Consider the following 20,750-nt stretch of genomic DNA (forward strand, 5'->3'; position numbering starts at 1 on the left):
CCGGAGCTAAACTAGGCGCCAGTAGCAGATAAGTCGTAATAATTCAATGCACACAAAAAACGCATGCAATGCATGCAATACGTCCAAAAAAGTTACGGTATATAAGAGCGGCTACACACGTCAGGGTACCTATTAGTTTCTCGGATCCAGAAGTTCGATTCGTCTACCGAAAGGCGTTGGTAAAAGTTTAAACAACGTTCCGTCGCACATAATAATATTATTATTTGCTACAAAGACGTGGCTGGAAGTTCATGTTGGGAAAAAAAAAAAACATAATAAGTAGGTACATGATAAAAGATGGCAAAAAGGCAGTTTTATCCAGATAAAACTGGATTGTCGTAATATCGATTACTTACTGTAAAATCGATTATTCTAGCAAACTGATTATCAAAACAATAACATGTGTTCGCTCGCGTGGGATAATACAAACATGGGCCTCTGATCTCGAAAGTCATTGAATTATCTCTCATAATAAATTATCTATTGACAGTTGTAGCATTGTTATTATTTCTCGTAAAAACCAAGCAGCCTATCGGTGCACAAGTACACTGAATTAATCATCCAGAACAATGTTGTGGACTAGTTTTGATCCTTTGGTTTGCTCACAAAGAGAGAAGATTGAAAAATTCTGTCTCGGAGGCGCTGCGGAACTCGGAATTTGTAGCTGTCATCTAGCCGGGACGAGCGTCGGATTTTCAGATTTTCGGTACGATATCTTTCATAATTCGTTGCTAATTACCACCTGCAGCTTCACCAATAGCTTCGTAATGAATGACATACAGGGGTTCAGTGGCCACCCATGACCCAACCTGTCGCCCCTAGGTGGTGGTCACGGAACCCCATGGACAAAATTGCGTCGATTTTCGCAAAGCCATCTGTGTGTGCCTCGGCAAACATGCCTGATGCGCTACAGTTGCTGCTATCCGCTTCGTAAGTTAATGCATCCCCTGGGATTTCAAGTGTTTGATTACCATTCTGTACTATATATTCCCTCAATCAGCGCTTATCGCTATCGACCCACTACGGTCGATTAATTTTTTCAAATATTTTTCCTCTCAGACGACGCCTTAGCCGAGGTTCGCGCCCAACTGGGCACCCTCAGGCCTGTTGTCGTAAACGTTGTACCGGGTGAGAGCCTTCAGCGATCCCCAATTTTTTTCGGCCAATTAGTTAATGCCATCTGCGGAACATTTACAATAATGTCACGTCAAAAAGAAAACTATATAGGTATTCCCTAAACCTTGCCGCTTGTCCATAATTGCCATTAATGTCCTTAAAATCAATTATATTTTAATTGAACATTGATAAAGTCTCGAATCCGTTGCACTGGCGTAGCGCTTTCGTTTGGAAAGATAAGCTGACTCGCGATGCTCTAAACGCTAAAGCAGGTAAGCCAGATGTTAAAAGGTTCTCATAATTCTCTATTATACATTCTACAATTGTTAAAGTTGCGTTGGACAGGAACCGGAGGGGGTAGATCATTCGCTCCAGACGTACTATACCCTGCCATACCATACCATACCCTGGACACTCCATACAAAAAAAATAATTCTTCAACTACTACTACTGAAGTAGTAGATATTAAAAGTAAAGTAAGACCAACAGAGGGTAAGGTAGGCGACCGATGACAATAGGTGCGGGGCGAAGAGTTGGGTACCGTTCTACTAATACGTAGTTATTCTTTTATCTATGTCGAGAGGATAGTAAATGACAGAGAAGGACGTAGCATCTTTTCTAAGCACAATGCATACTTAATCAGGCGTCATAATAAAAACATGACAGAAGGTGTGCCATTGGATCTTATACATTTTATCACATCGCACGTACATCGTACGATTCAGATATTTTTTTAGACTGAACATGATGCAATATTCTTCAACCTTGGACTTAGTTATCTGTCGTGCATACGAATGAAATGGAATTTGGACTGCTTCTTTTATCAGTTTTTCAGGCAAACACTGCGATCCGCCTAAATCGGGTCTTCAAATTGGCTCACTTATTTAACATACATACATAAATTCACGACTATATTCCCTAATCGGATGGATAGAGTCACATGTAGGTAATCAGAAGACAGTCTGATTTCTTCCAGTTCAGACAAAGGCTTTTGACTTTGTATCGCATGACATAATATTGCTAATTTAAAGTAGCTCGAAACTGGAAAGCTTTTCCCGAATCATCAACCATCCACCGAGATATCGAATGTGAATTCCAAGCATATTGTTCAAACTTACAGAGCGGATTTCAAAATGTATGTATGTGGTGTTCCCCAGGGGAGAATATTAGGTCTACTGCTTTTCTTATTATACCTATATTGTTATATCCGACGGAAACTAACTTTAAAAGCACAAGTGCCAGTATAGGTACTTGCCCTGCTAGATAATTGTTTGCATCAGCTTCTTTTTTTACCCTACTGGATTTATTGATGCCAATAGGCGTATATCTGTGAAATTGACTGTTACAAATGGCGATACGGCTCCGCATTTACCCCGTCGGTCTAGTAAACCTTACTTAAATGATATTGCGATAGCTGTATGTCAGACTATCCCAATGAGACATTTTAGTCCTGAACTTATTTTAATAGCTGTACACTTAGACATAAGACGAATGATAGACATAAATCGTCTAAAATAGACGTTTGTGGCCTATGATGGTGATGATAAAAGCTCCGGCCTATTGGCCGGCACGGACGTATTAAGACGTATTCGTCTTAATACGTCTTAACAGTCTTAAAGGAGTTACTCAGCTCCGACGAATCGGATGCTCAGGTCGGACAGTCTAACAGGTTCTTAACCTGTATCAGTCATTAGCATTTATCATGTAATTACGTATAGTGGGTGTGTCTCATTTCGTCTGGGGTCGCGATCCACATGTTTCGCAACGTGGTAATTTATGTTTGTGCAATATATACAGGGTGCTAGTGACCCGTACCGAATACTGGGGGAGATGACAGCTCCGGATTCTAAGTTAATATATCAAGTGATAGTTTTTTGTCGCCAAATTCGTGATTTGTTTTTTTTAATTATTTTCAATTCTATACTTTTGCGATGGAAAATTCCACTTTATATCAAGTCAAAATCATGGCCTGGATCGTGGAATAGAGATTGGAAAGGCCCTAGCGCGTATTTTGTATGAGAACCGTTATCGCCGGTTTTACTACTAAGTACTCCTACAAATAGATTTGTAACTACGACAGCTCTACTGCTTCTCAAATTCCATAGCCACTTTACCGGTAATGCACATTTTATGTGTAGGCTGCAATTTTATCATTACTTTTCGTAAGATACTGCACACAAAAGTATTTATTGATAAATAACCGATCATACTAAGGTTTTTAGCTCTCCTTGTGATAAGGAGGGATCTCCTTGCATGATAGACGATATTTGACTTATTGCCCTGTAGGTTATAAGGTACACAAGAAGACCTTTTAGCTTTTAATATATCTGCGCGCAGCTCCGTAGAGTTCATACTTCATTTGAATACTTGTATGGCGCGCGTTTCGCGCTCCCTTGGCCCTTCCAACCTCTTTTTTCTGTTCCGTGGTCTGAGTCACCCTTCAAAGTTTTCGTTACGTTTCGTTTAGGTGTCACTAACACCCTGTATTTACCTATTACAATTATTTAAGCATGTGTAAGCATCCGGCACGCCCCCGGTCAAAGTCCGTAGTTAGGTTACTTATAATAAATCTTAACTCTCTCCTCGTGCTATCGTTTGTAAGTATTGAAATAGTTTTAGCAATATATTTATTATCTAAATATGTATTTACATACATAAGATCACGCCTATTTCCCACATTAGGGTAGGCAGAGACCACGGAATTCCACTTTACGATTCTGATACACCACTGTTGCATCTTCCACTGTCATCAAAGACTTCATGCATGCTCGCTAACTGAACTGAACGTTCCCTTTTCAATCTTAGCCACTAGGCTGTATCGTCTTTTACACCACATCTCTCTCTTATCACATTGTTTTTCATTCTATCACTCAATTTAACACCGCAGATGCTAAGCATCGACCTCATTTTTACGGCATTAATCCTACTTTCATGCTTCTTCTGCCATACCCAACATTCACTACCGTACTTCAGCGTTGTGAACAGCCATCGTCGCATGTTGCGAGATACATTATACATTACTAACAACTGCATACATTGCCCCATTCACTAAATTACTTATTCTAATATTTACTTATATGAATAAAAAATATTATCAATATAAAAACAATAGTGGCGAAATAACATCGTATGAATTCCAAGCACGTCTTCTTACCTACAGGTATAATAAATAAATAGGTAGGTATTGGGTGATAAAATGGTACGAGATGTCGTGAGAAATACCACACATACCTACGTGATAGATAAACGAATACCAATAGGTATTCAATCGTATGATAAAATAATAAACAGACTTATAAATAGGTACTTACCTACCTACACGTTAGGTCAACGAGGGACTATCTAGGCTGCGTTCACCAAAAACAATATAGATGGCTTTGAACAGCTTTAACGTGATAATTACCTATTTTCTCATTACTCTGGTAAATAATTATTCCAAAATACAATGTAAGTAATGACAGAAGCATATATAAAAACTAGATGTTGCGTGGTTCGCTCGCTGCTAAAGCAGCTCGCGTATCCTGTGTTTGTTCAAAACTGCCATTGTAGGGCGGCCATATTGTTTTTCCGCCATTTTGATTTTCTATCACCGACTATAAAAATAATTGTTGAATCTTTATTCTAAGCGACATATCTTCAGATAAAGTGACAGGTACCTACCCCAGCTTTACCTATCCCAATGGGCACCATACTTTTGTATAGGTTTTTACATAGTACCTATGTAAAATGTTATGAATGTTATTCTGTTAACAAACAAACTCATCAATCGATTTTGCATCCATAACATAATATTATAATTGTTATCATTGATTTATCTAAAGGTCGTTTCAGTACTGAGATGCTGCGAGCTGTGTTTTTGAGCCGTTATTTTCCGTTAATAGTTATAAACGAGATTATTTTTAGCGCCTCACTTTGCAACAATGGCGGCCGTTACGTCATAGGCTGCGATTACACTGACTGGTGAATAGCGATAAGTAGACGAAAAATTGAGGAGCTCGGTGGCGCAGCGGTAAACGCGCTCGGTCTGCGATTGTTGAAGTTAAGCAACTTTCGCAAAGGCCGGTCATAGGATGGGTGACCACAAAAAAAAAGTTTTCATCTCGAGCACCTCCGTGCTTCGGAAGGCACGTTAAGCCGTTGGTCCCGGCTGCATTAGCAGTCGTTAATAACTATCAATCCGCACTGAGCCCGCGTGATGGTTTAAGGCCCGATCTTCCTATCCATCCATATGGAAGGCCCGTGCCCCAGCAGTGGGGACGTTAATGGGCTGATGATGGATGATGGAGACGAAAAATATATAGACCAATTAATCTGTTAGCACATACCATGCTTACATAAACTATTCCCCTATTTTCCCACCAGGGTAAGCAGAGACTATGGAAATCCATTTGCTTCCAACCTGACACACTTCTCTTGCTTCCTCCACATTCATCAGATCAATCGTTTTATACACGCACGCCACGGCGCCGGTTCAGAGCAGATGGTACTAAATCTTTTCTAACACATCTCCAATTTGGTACATGTACTTACGTCCTTCTGGGTCTTCCAAGTGTCTAGAACATCGCAGAAGTTCATATAAAAAAACAATTGCAGAAATAGCACAGTGTCGTGTTTTATTGTGCAAATTGGTTTTGATTTAATAAACATGCAATTAATTTTCAAAAACAATTTTGCTATTTGACATTTGCTGACATTCCGCACATTTTTATATGCGTCATTTGCTTCGATGTGGCCTCTTTAAGCCCCCTGAACTGTGCATCGCTCAATCGTCTATCGCAGTTTTACGTAATATAAATATTATTATTCTCCACAATCGTAGGTATATTTTTACATAATAAACGTAACTTCATGGTTTTTTATAATCATCTCGTCAATATTATTATTAAAGTGAGTTATTTTAGTGATATAGTAAACCCAAATCATATCGTTGTATCGGGTAAGTGACCTCTTAATAAGAACAAACGTTTTTAAAGTAGCCCCTTGAGAAAGATAACCTTTCCTGCCCTTTGCGTTTTTTGGTAATACTTATCTAGCGAATTACGATTCCGATAATTTATTTAATAAAAAAATGGGAACATTGAGACGACGCAAAACGGGCCAGGAAAAATACTTAATTAGGTGTCCGTTGATGGATCTTAAAACTATAATACTTACACGTCAGAACATCACGCCTTTATCGCCCAAAGGGTAGGCTATACACACCTACTCCTCACCAGCTCTGTTTAAGGCCCAGGCAGGCTTATAGCCATTTAACAGAGCACTGGAACTGGCAGAATGGAATGAAAATGGGAATTGACCAACGTGATATCATATTTATCTATGATCCATCCATGAATTCAAAATCAAAGTCGAATTCAGTGGCTATTCAGTAGGTACGTATTATTTACTTAATTTTATAAGAATTGGGTAGTTTCCTAGGTCAAAGATAAGTTACGAAACTTTGATTACTTACTAAATAAATACAGGTCTAAAGGTGACAAAAAATCTTTACTTTTTTCTATACTTACAACATATTTACGTACTTTAATAAAGAAAAATGTAAGTAATAATAAGTGCGACATTTTCATACAAATTCCATAGTATTTATTCATTTTAAAATTTTATAAATTATAAAAAAAACAACTTAATACATAAAAAAAAACATGAACGGTATCGAAAGATCGTCAGAACGGTCTACGCAATATAACTTACTTACTTATAAGATATAATAGAAAACAGAATGACGCTAGCCTTATCTGCGGCGTTACAGCGGAGATATGCAAGCTTGCTTGCGTCAAGAGCATTGTTTATGAACATATGGTTGGAAGTCGTTACAGCATCATGGGTCACAGACACACCCTAACACGTGCAACTGCAACTGCCAACTGCCAGGGCTGCTCCTTGTGAAGGCCTCGAGCAGCGGTTGAGCGTCGGAATGGCCGGCCACTCAGCGTACAGTCATGAGCAATATCATGTACCCACTTTAGAACCCTGTCGCACTATCATATTTGAGATTTAATGAGACTTACAGTGTAATTTGTCAAAAAAGTTAATGTGACATGGTTTCAAAGTGTGTACATATTAGTACTCGTGATCGTACTTATTTAAAGTTGAAATTCAATCATTGCTTCCTAAGTGCTTAGTTAGTGCCTCATCGTAATGACCTCCGTGGTTCAGTGGTTGAGCGTTGGACTCACAATCCGGAGTCCCCGGGTTCGAATCCCGGTGGGGACATATCAGTGTCCTCGTGCTTCGGAAGACACGTTAAGCCGTTGGTCCCGGTTACTACTTACTGATGTAAGTATGTAGTCGTTACATGAGCCATGTCAGGGGCCTTTGGCGGCTCAGTAATAACCCTGAATCTCTTGGAGTAATACTTTTTGTTGTGAGAAGAAAACTTAATTATTTAGTTAGTAATAAAGGTTTTTGTTTACTTTCAAAATATATTTTGTTTTAATTGACCTCACAATCACAAATAAGCAGTTTTCATCGTTTTCAGCCATCTTAACTTTACAATTTTTTTTTATGAACTAAGTAGACGAGATTCGGAAAATTTCGGGATCTCGCGGGATTGATATTTCACATCCCGCGGGATCTCGAATCTGCAATCTCGAGTCGGGATTGCATTCCCTACAGTCCATACCCCATCCGGTTGATAGAGGGGAGGACTGTGCCCAAAAGCGGGACGTACTTATATGTATAGGTTATTTATATAATGCTTTTGTGTTTGTTTTTGGTTCCATACAAAATCCCGGGCCTAATAAAGAAAGAAAGAAAGTAGAAAGAACATCATTTATTTTAGAAATAAGTATGTGGTACAAAAAATAGAATAGTGAACGAAATAATTAATTTAAATCTTATCTCTAAAAAGCGACGTCAGCTCAGCAAAATGTTATGACGCTCCGACATTGAGGGAGTGCCACAACGCTGATTTTCAGCTGAACCCCAAAAATAATAAAATATAAAAAATAATAAGCTTAAATCTAAACAATCAAATCAAATTAACTGTGTTAATAATATGTATAAGTACATTTAACGGATTATAATGAATTTAAGTTCGAGGGCTTAAATGTCAAACAGCTAATCCGTGAGTTGGTTGGTTATTCGACACAAGCCAACCCTAAGCATGTGCAATAATAACAATAAATAAAATACTTACCGATTATAATATTATATTCATCAATCAAATCAAATATATTTTATTGCACACAACATACAAAACAAATATTCATTGTTGTTGTATGGTGAAAATGTAGCCTGATAGGTACTTATTAGCATTATTAGAAAGTCAACGAAGGTTATTCAGATGAAACGTGTAAACTTCTGAAGTACTGGGGGGTTAAAAAGGCCACATAGTAGCAATTCATCTAAAAAATTAAGCAAAATTAAAAATTTTGAAAAAACCCACGACGGTAAAAATCTCATCGAAAAAGAATAAAATAACTCAAAACCCCCGACTTAACCCAATTATTATGTAACGAAATATTATATTAGACTTAAAAATACTTTCTAAAAAGAGTTGATATCTCGAGACATCGGTAATAGATATACTTAAGTACCTAAACAATGAATATGGATGTTTACAGTTTTTTCCTAACGTGTCTGTTTCTCGAAAATATACTTAAATGTAGCGATAATAATTTTACCATAATACATAACCGAGGAATATCCGTCGGGGGCTGCCCAGCCCCCAACCCACCCAAACCCAACCCAGCTAAAGTTTTTCTAGTGACGTGAATACAATTATTGAAGAATTGTAGATGTTTAACGACGACATAAAATACACTTATGAGTATGATTAAATTTTTGTTGAAATTTCATATAGAAAAGGCAGCCCCCGACGGATATTCCTCGGTTATGTATTATGGTAAAATTATTATCGCTACATTTAAGTATATTTTCGAGAAACAGACACGTTAGGAAAAAACTGTAAACATCCATATTCATTGTTTAGGTACTTAAGTATATCTATTACCGATGTCTCGAGATATCAACTCTTTTTAGAAAGTATTTTTAAGTCTAATATAATATTTCGTTACATAATAATTGGGTTAAGTCGGGGGTTTTGAGTTATTTTATTCTTTTTCGATGAGATTTTTACCGTCGTGGGTTTTTTCAAAATTTTTAATTTTGCTTAATTTTATTTCAGACTTTTTAGAGAGCATATACGAATCATAATCTATATAATGTGTAGGTAAGATCTCGCAAAACAATAAGTGTGATTCATCCTACCACATAATATTAAGTCCCTTATTATATATTATACAGTTGCTTTCTGTTTAAAGTTACCTCTATAACACTCATCTGAGAACATGCACCAATCACCCACGAACTCATTCCTGAAATCCGCATTGAAATCAGACAATACGTTTTAATTTTAATAATATTGCAATATAAACGTTTCACACTAATATAGCAGCGCCTCCTAGTGAGTTAATATCATAAGACTTATCTTAGACCATGCACCATTCAACTACGAACCCATTGCTGAAAACCGCATTGAAATCGGACAATTCTACAACACTAATATTGTAGCACCCTCTAGTGAGTTAAAGAGGTAATTTTTATTATTTGGGAACATGCAATAAGCTACCACGTACACATTGCCGAAAACAGAATTGTAATCGGTCATTTCGTTTTGATTATATTGCAACATTGTTTTGCACTAATATTGTGGCGCCCCTAGTGAGTTACAGCCATGACACCTGTCTAAGAACATGAATTCATCAAACACAAACCCGCTATTGAAAACCGCCTCAAAATCGGATCATTAGTTTAAAAGATAGGTGGTAACATTACTTTGCACAAACGCACACACAAACATCTCTCAACCTAAACGCATATAAATGCTCCGTTCCGTCGTGGGTAATAAATGTAATTAAAATTATACTAACCGTAATTAACAACACTTTGCTTTACTTAATACATAACATACATAAACTGCCTATATACGTCCCACTGCTGGGCACAGGCCTCCCCTCAATCAACCGGAGGGGGTATGGAGCATACTCCATCACGCTGCTCCACTGCGGGTTGGTGGAGGTGTTTTTACGGCTAATAGCCGGGACCAACGGCTTAACGTGCCCTCCGAAGCACAGAATCATCTTACTTTTTCGGACAATCAGGTGATTCAAGCCTGAAAAGTCCTTACCAAACAAAGGACAGTCTCACAAAGTGATTTCGACAATGTCCCTATCGGGAATCGAACCCGGAACACCAGATCGTGAGCCTAACGCTCTAACCACTAGACCACGGAGGCTGTTTACTTAATACTACCTGATTATTGAGTGATGGGTTCAACTTTATGAATTAAATGAGGATTAATTGGATGAATTTGATTCACTTGACCACACAATCCACGTGCCACTTATAGTCGATCTTGATTTTTCTTTAATCTTCGCCAATCACTTCGTATTAATTTATCTACAATTTATTGATTGTGATCTGGGATCTTCTCTGAAATCTGGCTCGAAGGACCATGAATATGCCATCAGGCAAAAAGGCATATCAATGCCTTTTTACTGATTTTTATGGGATTTAGGTAGCAATGAAACAGCACCGTGTTCGACGTAATTACGTGTAATCAATGGAACCGAAAAAAAAAAACGCCTGTCAAAAACAATTAACTAATAAAAACTATTGCAAATAAATTGCTATTATAAATTGAAGAGGCGTTTCGGGTAATATTTATTCTAAACACTAATATTGTGGCGCCCCCTAGTGAGTTACAGACATGACACTTGTCTAATAACATGAACTCATCAAACACAAACCCGTTATTGAAAACCGCATCAAAATCGGATTATTAGTTTAGAAGATAATTAATAACATTTCTTTGCACAAACGCACACACAAACATCTCTCACCCTAAACGCATATACCTGCTCCGTTCCGTCGTGGGTAAAAAAGCAATATTGCAAATTGACATTGGCGCATATAAAAGTAAGAGCGCAATACAAACAAATTGTCAAATAGCAATATTGCTTTTTTAGACGAATTGCTTCGATGTTGCCTTTTAAACCCCCCTGAGATAGATACCTACATACATGCATGCATAGTTGCATGCATACATGCATTATACCAGAATTACCTATTTTTCACACGGTCCGCTTACTTAACCTGAAAATTTGACAGATTTATAAAAAAGCGACTGCCTGTCTCACCATCCAACTCGAAGGGAAAACCAGTCCCATATACATAGGCTTGAGGGTGCCCAGTTAGGCGCGAACCTCGACGCAGGGCGTCGGCGGAGAGGAAAATATTTGAAAAAAAAAAATCGACCCTAGTAGATAGCGATAAGCGTTGAATGAGAAAAATCGTTAACCACGCCGGCGAGGTCGGTATCGGGGTCTGGAGTGTTTGTTGTCGCGAGCTGATTGGCCGCCGCTATGGGTAGAGTAATCGGGTCGTCGGGATCGTATATTAGTGTGTGCTTCAGAAGTCACGTTAAGCCGTTGCCGTTGGTCCCGGGCTACTAGCTCAAATGCCGTCACCGCAGTGGAGCAGTGTGGTGGAGTATGCTCCATACCCCCTCCGGTTGATTGAGGGGAGGCCTGTGCCTAGCAGTGGGACGTATAAAGGCTGTTTTTATTATGTTTATGTTGTGTACTCGAAGACATTGTAGGCCGGATAGATACGGTTAAGGTTAGTTAAGGTTAGTGATTATTTAAAAGATATGAATGCGTGGGATTAACTCTCTGAGAACTGATATTAGGCAGCTAAATTAATCAATTGTACTTGTAACAATATTTTATGTTTATTTTTTAAACAAAAGAACGTCTAGGGCCTTGTACCGAGGTTTTTCTTGCAGCTTCTTTTCCCCGGCTATACCTACAGGTTGTGAGAAGCTGTAGTAGTTTTAGGTGGATGAGACGTTCGTTATAAATGTAAAAATTGACGATTCAAAGTGTAATTATGTTACCTACTGAATAAAGATATATTTGATTTTGAATACTATAAGTCCAACTTGTCAGAAAGAACATCAGCAAAGGGTATCGATGTCAAAAGCACATTGCAGTATGCACGCGGGCAATGCGGGGTAATGCCCTCCTTGGGTGGCGGGGTCATCTCCCATTGGTAATTATACCACTTATGTTAAGTTATATCCACGCTTATACAGCGTGATGTAATATTTTATAGTGAGTACATTATGATAGAAGCATTTAGCTGGTGCAAAACCTGACAGTAGCGCCTCTCAGAATACAGTTTTTTTCGATTAGTTTACGGCCACCGAAATATACTTGCCTAGTTTGGGGACCCCTGTACAACTCCTGAATCCTAATTAGATTATAAGCACACCATTAGTATTAAATTAACATATATTTTTGTTTATATAATCTGCTTTTTTAATTCTTGAAATAAGAAAACAAAACCTTATTAAAATATTAAACAAAAACATAATATAAATAAATAATATACTTGGTTGTGAATATACTTTACTGATTTTTTATTGAACAAAGAACTCTTATTTGGCTATAGTCACATTTTGTGTTTCGTTTACTACGTTTTATATTTCTCTTATTTTGCGCAATAAAGTTATTATTAAGTAAATCTTTTAAAAATGTCGTTTACGGCCACCCATTAATTCTATGGGTTTTATGTGGTCGTTAAGAGATCTAATTCACAGGGCAGGTGTGGCCAATCCAGTTACTCCGCTGTAAATCCGGGGCTGCCAGTCCCGTCTTGGCTGATTTTGATTTTTTTTCTAATTATCTCTAGTTAACAGTGCGCGCGCAGATAGAGAAGCAATGGCATCGAGTTATTTTATGGTTTTACTAAGATAAAGTTTATTTATAAAAGCAGCCTATATAGCGGGTTGAGAGGCGCAGGCGCGGGTGTCGATCGTATGACAAGCAAGGTCACAGGCTATCTGAGGTCGCTTTCCTCTGACTGACTCAACAAACAAGTCATTCTAATGATCAGATCTGACGCACTGATAAGATTTAGCAATACCTACCTAACGTCGTATGATTTCGCTTTGACATTGTTTATCACGGAATAGAAGAAAAAGGTTGGAGGAGCCAAGTGAGTGTAAAACGCCTAGGGGTTAGGGAGGTAACGTAGGGTTTTATTCTGTTATGTTTATGGTAGGTAGGTACTTTAGAGTAAACATAAGTCCACCACCATTTCGAACGAAACGCTTTGCCTTTTCTTTTTGCAGCGAACAGCGTAGCATTGGATTAGGGTTGCCAGGGGCCTGTTTAATAAAACTTACAATTGTAAATTACAACGACAATTTGGAGTTCATTACGTAGCTAATATGAAACTGCAAAATACTCGTGATCACACACTCCGCAATGTACATCAAATTGTCATTGTAATTTACAATTGTAAGTTTTATTAAACAGGCCCCAGGTTGTTTGTTCCGCAATTTTTGGGAAAAAGTAACGTTGTTGGGAAAGTTTTGGGGTAATAAGAACGATGGGGCACATCATTGGGGAAATATTGAATTGTTCAGCCACAGAATGTTTTGTTATTATAGAGAGATGCCGCGGGATCATAGCCGGTGGAACCGCAATATGCACAAAACGAGCATACTTAATTTATGATGCAACGATGGTATTATATAACTGTCCATGTCATCATAGACTTCGTATAATAACAAATAGACAACCAATCTCTGTAAAAAAGTGTCCGCGGCGGATCTTGTCACAAGCGACGGCGTGTAACGACATTGTACAACCGATATTTCACTTTATGTGAACAGCCATAACATCTTAATTTGAGGGAACGAACTTATACTATCTACATAACTTAATCTCTTCGTATTTACAATACGGTTCGGTTGCTTTTTAAGAAAAACTCCTTAGCGAATGTGACTATTGTTTATTATAGGATGTCAGTGCATATCATTCATTGCTTCTTTGGTTTCGCGCAACCGCAACTAGCGCTTGTGGTACTACGCAATGAACGGCCGGTAATTCCACGTAGCGGTCCAGCCCAGGTGACGTAGGTACCTATTGTTGCCAATTGGAGTTTTCAATATTAGAGTGAATATGTAAGGTACTTACATCTTCTTCTATCGTGTGGGTTGTGAGGCGGAGTACCAACCTCATCAACCCTGGTGTCAGCGTTACTATATTGAGCTGCCAAAGGCTCCTGACATGGCTCAAGGTACATAATCGCTACATCAATTACCGCCAGGTGAGATGGTGGTCAAACGACAACATTATTAGCATAGAATACCTAAACAATAAAAAAACCGCTCAAACCCTATCTGAACACGTGCCGTTCAGAATACAACATTTGACTTATCACGGAACTTGAAATATCTATTTAATAAAGTTTTTAATTAATACCTCTACGTAGGTACCTACTTATATTTTTTTTATTAGTTCCACGCTACGTTAGTTTGTGGTGTGATATGAAGCGCGACCCGCTAAACTAGGGGTTTCCCGTCAAAGTAAATCTCCATTCATAGATTTTGTTTGTTACACCGTTAGTTAACTTTGGCATCACAATATATCTTTGAAAACTTAATATATGTAAAAAAAACATATAGGATTATTTGCAAAAAATAGCGATCGGCACATTGTTAATACCAGGAATAAAAATAAACTTGCTTTACAAGTCAGTCGATTACATAAGATTACTAAATCTTTTAAGGGGCAATGTATACGTTTTTACAATAAGATTCCCATTGACATTTAGAATTTGCCTTTCAACTGTTTTAAGACAGTAGTTAAACAAAAACTTTACAAAAAAAAGGTTATTATAAAGTTAGTGATTATTTAGAAGATATGAATGCATGGGATTAACTGTCTGAGAACTGATATTAGGCAGCTAAATTACTCAATTGTATACCAATATTTTATGTTTATTTTTTTAAAGAACGTCTAGGGCCCTGTGCCGAGGTGTTTCTTGCAGCTTCTTTTCCCCGGCTATACAGGTTGTGAGAAGCTGCAGTAGTTTTAGGCGGATGAGACGTTCGTTATGTAAAATTGACGATTCAAAGTGTAACTATGTTACCTACTGAATAAAGATATTTTTGAATTTTGAATTTTATTATATGATCTGTGGTTGCACCAATGGAAACACAGGAATGTTCCGATTTTGTTTGTGGTTGTTTTGGAAGATTTTATAAAATGTTATGTAGAAAATAACATGTACACCGTAAATTTCTTAGAAATTGGTGTTTTACGTACACATGCAATCGCAGGACGCTTTAGAGTTCCGAGTGGGTGAATATTTCCTAGATCATCTGTTGCCTCATCATCATCGTTTTGCTTTATTGTACTTAAATTGTTTTATAAAAAAATAAAAGTGTTATTGTCTTGTTTTTGTGTGTGACGTCCTTTTGTAATATATAATTTCTGTTCTATTTTATTCTTACATGTATAATTTGTTGGTATATTATAGTTTACGGCTGCAGGGGGGTTAAAAATGCCACATCGCAGCAATTTATCTAAAAAAACAATATTGCTTTTTGACATTTGTTCGTACATTTCTTCATTTTCGTACAGTTCGTGCGCACTTACTTTTATATACGCAAATGTCAAATTGCAATATTGCTTTTTTTGATGAATCAGAATCATTTATTCAACGTACTCAATTATCACAAATAAACTTGTTGAAGGTCAATTTAACATTTTTGAATCTACGTCTTTTCGCAAGGTGTACTGTCGCTTTCGCACCGGACTTGACAGCCATTTTAAAACCTGCCACAGAAACGCTGTTTGAATCATCTGATAAAGATATAAAGGCCTGAGATGATGATGAATGGCTGAGGAGAAGAAATGACAAGAAACTGCAACAGCAATTGAATTGCTGAAACAGCAACAGAATCGCTTCGATGTGGCCTTTCTAACCCCACAGGCAATGTTCACAAACATTCTAAAATTAACAAAACTCCGTGTTGTGTCTATAGATATCAGAACCGGTTGATCCGTAGGGGGTGTATCATGAACTACGAATTGGTCATGAACGCGATTGCGTTATCAGTCCGCCCGCTACTGGTTCGAGCGAAATAAAATTGTGCCAATTAACACTAACAATGGAAAAAACGATTATTTACGTTCTTATTGCGAAACGTCTTCAGATTGTGGTGTGGTGTGATCACGAGCGAAAGATGTGCCGTCTTAAGGAGATGGTTGGAGTTGGAAGTCTTTGGAATATAAGTACATATAACACAACACAACACAATACAATACAAAAACTCTTTATTGCACTTAAAATAAACAATTACAATCAGTTACACACACACACATACGCACACGCACACGCACACGCACACGCACACCCACACACACACACACACACACACACACACACACACACACACACACACACACACACACACACACACACACACACACACACACACACAGTAACAGGCGCCCTCATTGCTAAGGTAGTAATGTGTTCCAGGCAACCTTTAGGTATAGGAAATTAATAAGATAAGAATATATTGTTTTTTGATTCATTGGGAGGTTTCATAATTTATACTTTCATATTCGTTTTTGCATAATCGTTTTTTGGCACTATGAGTCTTAAGCATAATGGTCTCTATACTATAGTGGTTTTTTTTTATTTTCAAACCCCCTCCGGTTGATTGTGGGGAGGCCTATACCTAGCAGTGGGACGTATATAGAGATTTATGTTATGTTATTTGGACATGCCCTTAACATTGAACATTGTAAGTGACGTGATATCTCGGTGTGTTCTGGAAGCATACAATTAAATTTTAGAATAAATAATCAATAGGTAACAGAAAATAAACGAAGAAAATTATTAAGTCAAAAGTGTGTAGAAAATAATGATAAACATAATTAAGTAAGCACTAATTAACTACCCAACTGGAACACCGTTTGACCCTCATTGTGAGGTCGTAAGTACGAATCTACTACTACTACTACTGGTAGGTACTAGTTACTGGTGGGTACTAGATTAGTACCTGCTAATCTGGTACCTATTAATCTAGTAATTACTAATCTAGTACTTACTAATATAGTACTTACTAATCTAGTACTTACTAATCTAGTATCTACTAATCTAGTACTTACTAATATAGTACTTACTAATCTAGTACCTACTAATCTAGTAATTACTAATATAGTACTTACTAATATAGTACCTACTAATCTAGTACCTATTAATATAGTACCTACTAATCTTGTATCTACTAATCTAGTACTTACTAATATAGTACCTACTAATCTAGTACCTACTAATATAGTACCTACTAATCTAGTATCTACTAATCTAGTAACTACTAATCTAGTACCTACTAATATAGTACCTACTAATATAGTACCTACTAATTAAAATGTTAAGCTACTAAAACACACACACTCATCCTTTCACACTGTCACACACGTACAAGCACTCTCACACATATAACATCATACACACCTATACACATACATCATTCACGCAAATTAGTTTAGGTAAGTATCTGCATATTTTTGTTGTTCGAGCACTTGGACTATTTCGGATATAAATTATATAGTTCCACTCAATGATATTTTTAAAAAACTGTAAAAACTGAACACCGCCTCTCAAGATACAGGTCTCCTAGTTTAAGAGACAGGGTTACCTTCTGCTTTTAAATAGCCACCAACAAATTTATATTTTATTGTTAATGTAATGTTTAATAATAAATATGTAAATTGTTGTTGTTGTGTGAATTTATTTATTTTTTATTTACTAATCTAGACTTACTAATCTAGTTTCTACCAGTATCTAGTCCCTACGATAACGACATAACGGTAGCTTTCTACTGGCGAAACAATTTTCAAGAACGGTTCTGTAGATCCAGAGATTACTTCTCACAAACAAACCCACAAATTTTACCTCTTTATTATACTTCTTATTGTTTATTTATGGATAAGTAAGAAGTATGAATCATAAGTTTAATTTTACATGTCAATGATTCATTTTTTTGGATAAGACGTACGATAACTTCAATTTCAATATATATTCTTGTGTGACTAATATAATGATCTCTATTAGACTGATATCTTTCAGGAGTTCAGGTGTTAGTGCTATGACAGCAAGTGTAATCGGTGATGTGCTGTCTCCGGGAATGTCCCCAAAGTGGGAATGTTCCTGTTATAAAAAGAAAAACTCTATATTAAAGACACTGGCTGCGTTGCTTTTTCAAATTGTTCTTTCTGGTACTCCGATCTTATCAAATTTAAATTCAAATTCAAAAATATCTTTATTTTGATATTATAACTGGTTATTAAAATAAAGAGTAGATACAAAATAATAATTACAAAAGCGTGGTAGTCCTAACCCTAAGCCTTAACCCTCAAAATTGCGCTTAGTATATTTTCATTTGTTTGACGTGACTTAATCGTTAACAACCTCCGTGGTCTAGTGAGCGTTGGGCTCACGATCTGGAGGTCCGGGTTCGATTCCCGATGGGGACATTGTCGAAATCACTTTGTGAGACTGTCCTATGTTTCGTAAGGACATTTCAGGCTTGAATCGCCTGATTGTCCGAAAAAGTAAGATGATTCCGTGCTTCGGAGGGCACGTTAAGCCGTTGGTCTCGGCTATTAGCCGTAAAAAAAATACCTCCACCAACCCGCATTGGAGCAGCGTGGTGGAGTATGCTCCATACCCCCTCCGGTTGATTGAGGGGAGGCCTGTGCCCAGCAGTGGGACGTATATAGGCTGTTTATGTTAATCGTAGACTAGACTACTTGACAACCTAGTCAAATGAGATATTTTTTACGAAAGGTCGAAACGAAATTTTCTTTGAACTTTGTATCCTTTGCATGGAAATACTATCCTGTTGTACATCAATAAAAGCGGTCAAACGTCGTACTCATTGTTACTTAATTCATAAATAAAATTCGAAAATAAGTCGAAATGTAAAATGAGGTTGATTTTTGATCATCTTAGATTGGCTTGTATTTCCAGATTAGCATTTATAATTTATTTTTGACTCAGTCAAATATCTATTGCCGCGTATGGCGTTACTTGGCCAGGCAACTTATACGATATCTACATCTATTCTCTCCAAAATTCTGCGTAAAACAAACACGTTTTCAAAACGTCTGTTACTAGTTTTTGGGATGAGTTTCATCATTATCAGGTTCCTTGCGTCACGCGACATGTGAAAAATCCGAATTGAACCGCATTGAACCGGTTTCGGTGAATTATAATTAATTAGGCAAGTCCATTGAGAAGTTATCAAACGTGATACGTGGGTGATTGGGCATTGTATGTAGTTACTATTATACGCCCGAGCCCGTGGCTCCAGATAATTATAAAGTATTTAATATGGTACCTACCTATTCGACTGGGTCAAAGATAAAATATAAAATGCTAATTTATAAATAGAAGCCTGTCTAAAATTACCAAAAAACAACCTCATTTCACTTTTCGACTTAATTTCGAATTTGATTTATGAAATATGTAACAATGAGTACGACAATTGACCGCTTTTATTGATGACGTCACAGGACGGTATTTATGTCGTGGTCAGATCTTAGAATTGATCATTTCATGACGTGTTCGATCATTTCATGAAATGGTCATAGAATGTCACTCGCTATGATGTATTTGGCCAGATCAATGAACACAAAACGTTTAACGATATGAGCAACTAAATGCATGATTAGGTACTTCATGATATGGCCAAACGTTGGCATTCATATCGTAAAATTAGTAACATTATCCATCAGTTGTTACGCTGGTGTCGATTATATTTAAAACTTGATTGATATAATAATCCATGAATCAATGTAGTTGTACAATTTTAACGTAAGAAATTAATCGACTATTCGCATGTTTATTACAGCACATAGCATGGACACCGCCTACATTAACGATATGGCCAAACGTTGATTGAAATATCATTAAACGTTGTCGCTTCAATAATATGATCAACTTAAATTGGCTATTTCATGAAATATGACTATTTCATGAAGTTGTCGAACACATCAAATGACGCCACAGAAAACTTTCGTTTTGACGTTTCGTAAAAAGTATCTCATATGACTAGGTTCTCAAGTAGCCTGTTGGTTATAGGGCCCAACTGGGCACCTTCAGGCCTGTTGTCTTAAAAGATGTACCGGGTGAGAGCCTTCAGCGCTCCCCATTTGTCCGGCCAAGTAGTTCATTAACTACTTCAGATGGCATTCCATTTGCGGCAAATCTACAATAAGTCACGTCAAAAAAAAAGGTTATAGGTATATTATATACCTAAGTTATGATATGACTATGAATAGTGTGTTATTTATGAGTCAATGTAAACGTCTTGACTAAAATAAATTAAAGGTCTATTACACTAGTGACTCGTACACTATGTTTAGCTATTTTTAAATGTTTTTTGTTCATTATATCACTGAATGTTATAAGTAAATCCGTAATACTTAATAATTTAATGTATAAGTATTATTAATTAATCAATAATGATTTATTAAAGATATCAAGTTTACAGCGACTTCACAGATAATAATAAAGAAGGATAATCCACAATACGTGCATCATAGAATTTGGTAGTTTCATAGGTTAAAGATAAATTATGGAATTCTGATTACTTACTTACTAAATAATGGCAGATCTCAAGGTGACAAAAAAGTTTTCTTTTTTCTCGTCATCTCCTTAGCACTATCACGTTTTTTCACAGGGTCTGCTTACCTAACCTAAAGATTTGACAGGTCCGGTTTTTTTACAGAAGCGACTGCTTGTTACCTTCCAAC

At 37.0% G+C, this 20,750-nt stretch overlaps 1 protein-coding gene across 1 annotated transcript in view; it reads right to left on the reverse strand.

Moving 5' to 3' along the window:
• The window catches only part of LOC126369987 (phosphopantothenate--cysteine ligase), an 86,771-nt gene that overhangs the window by 6,333 nt on the left and 59,688 nt on the right, over positions 1-20,750 (reverse strand). The gene's annotated exons all lie outside the window — the stretch shown is intronic.

This window comes from Pectinophora gossypiella, chromosome 10 (genome assembly GCF_024362695.1).
Source record: "Pectinophora gossypiella chromosome 10, ilPecGoss1.1, whole genome shotgun sequence".
Lineage (NCBI taxonomy): Eukaryota > Metazoa > Arthropoda > Insecta > Lepidoptera > Gelechiidae > Pectinophora > Pectinophora gossypiella.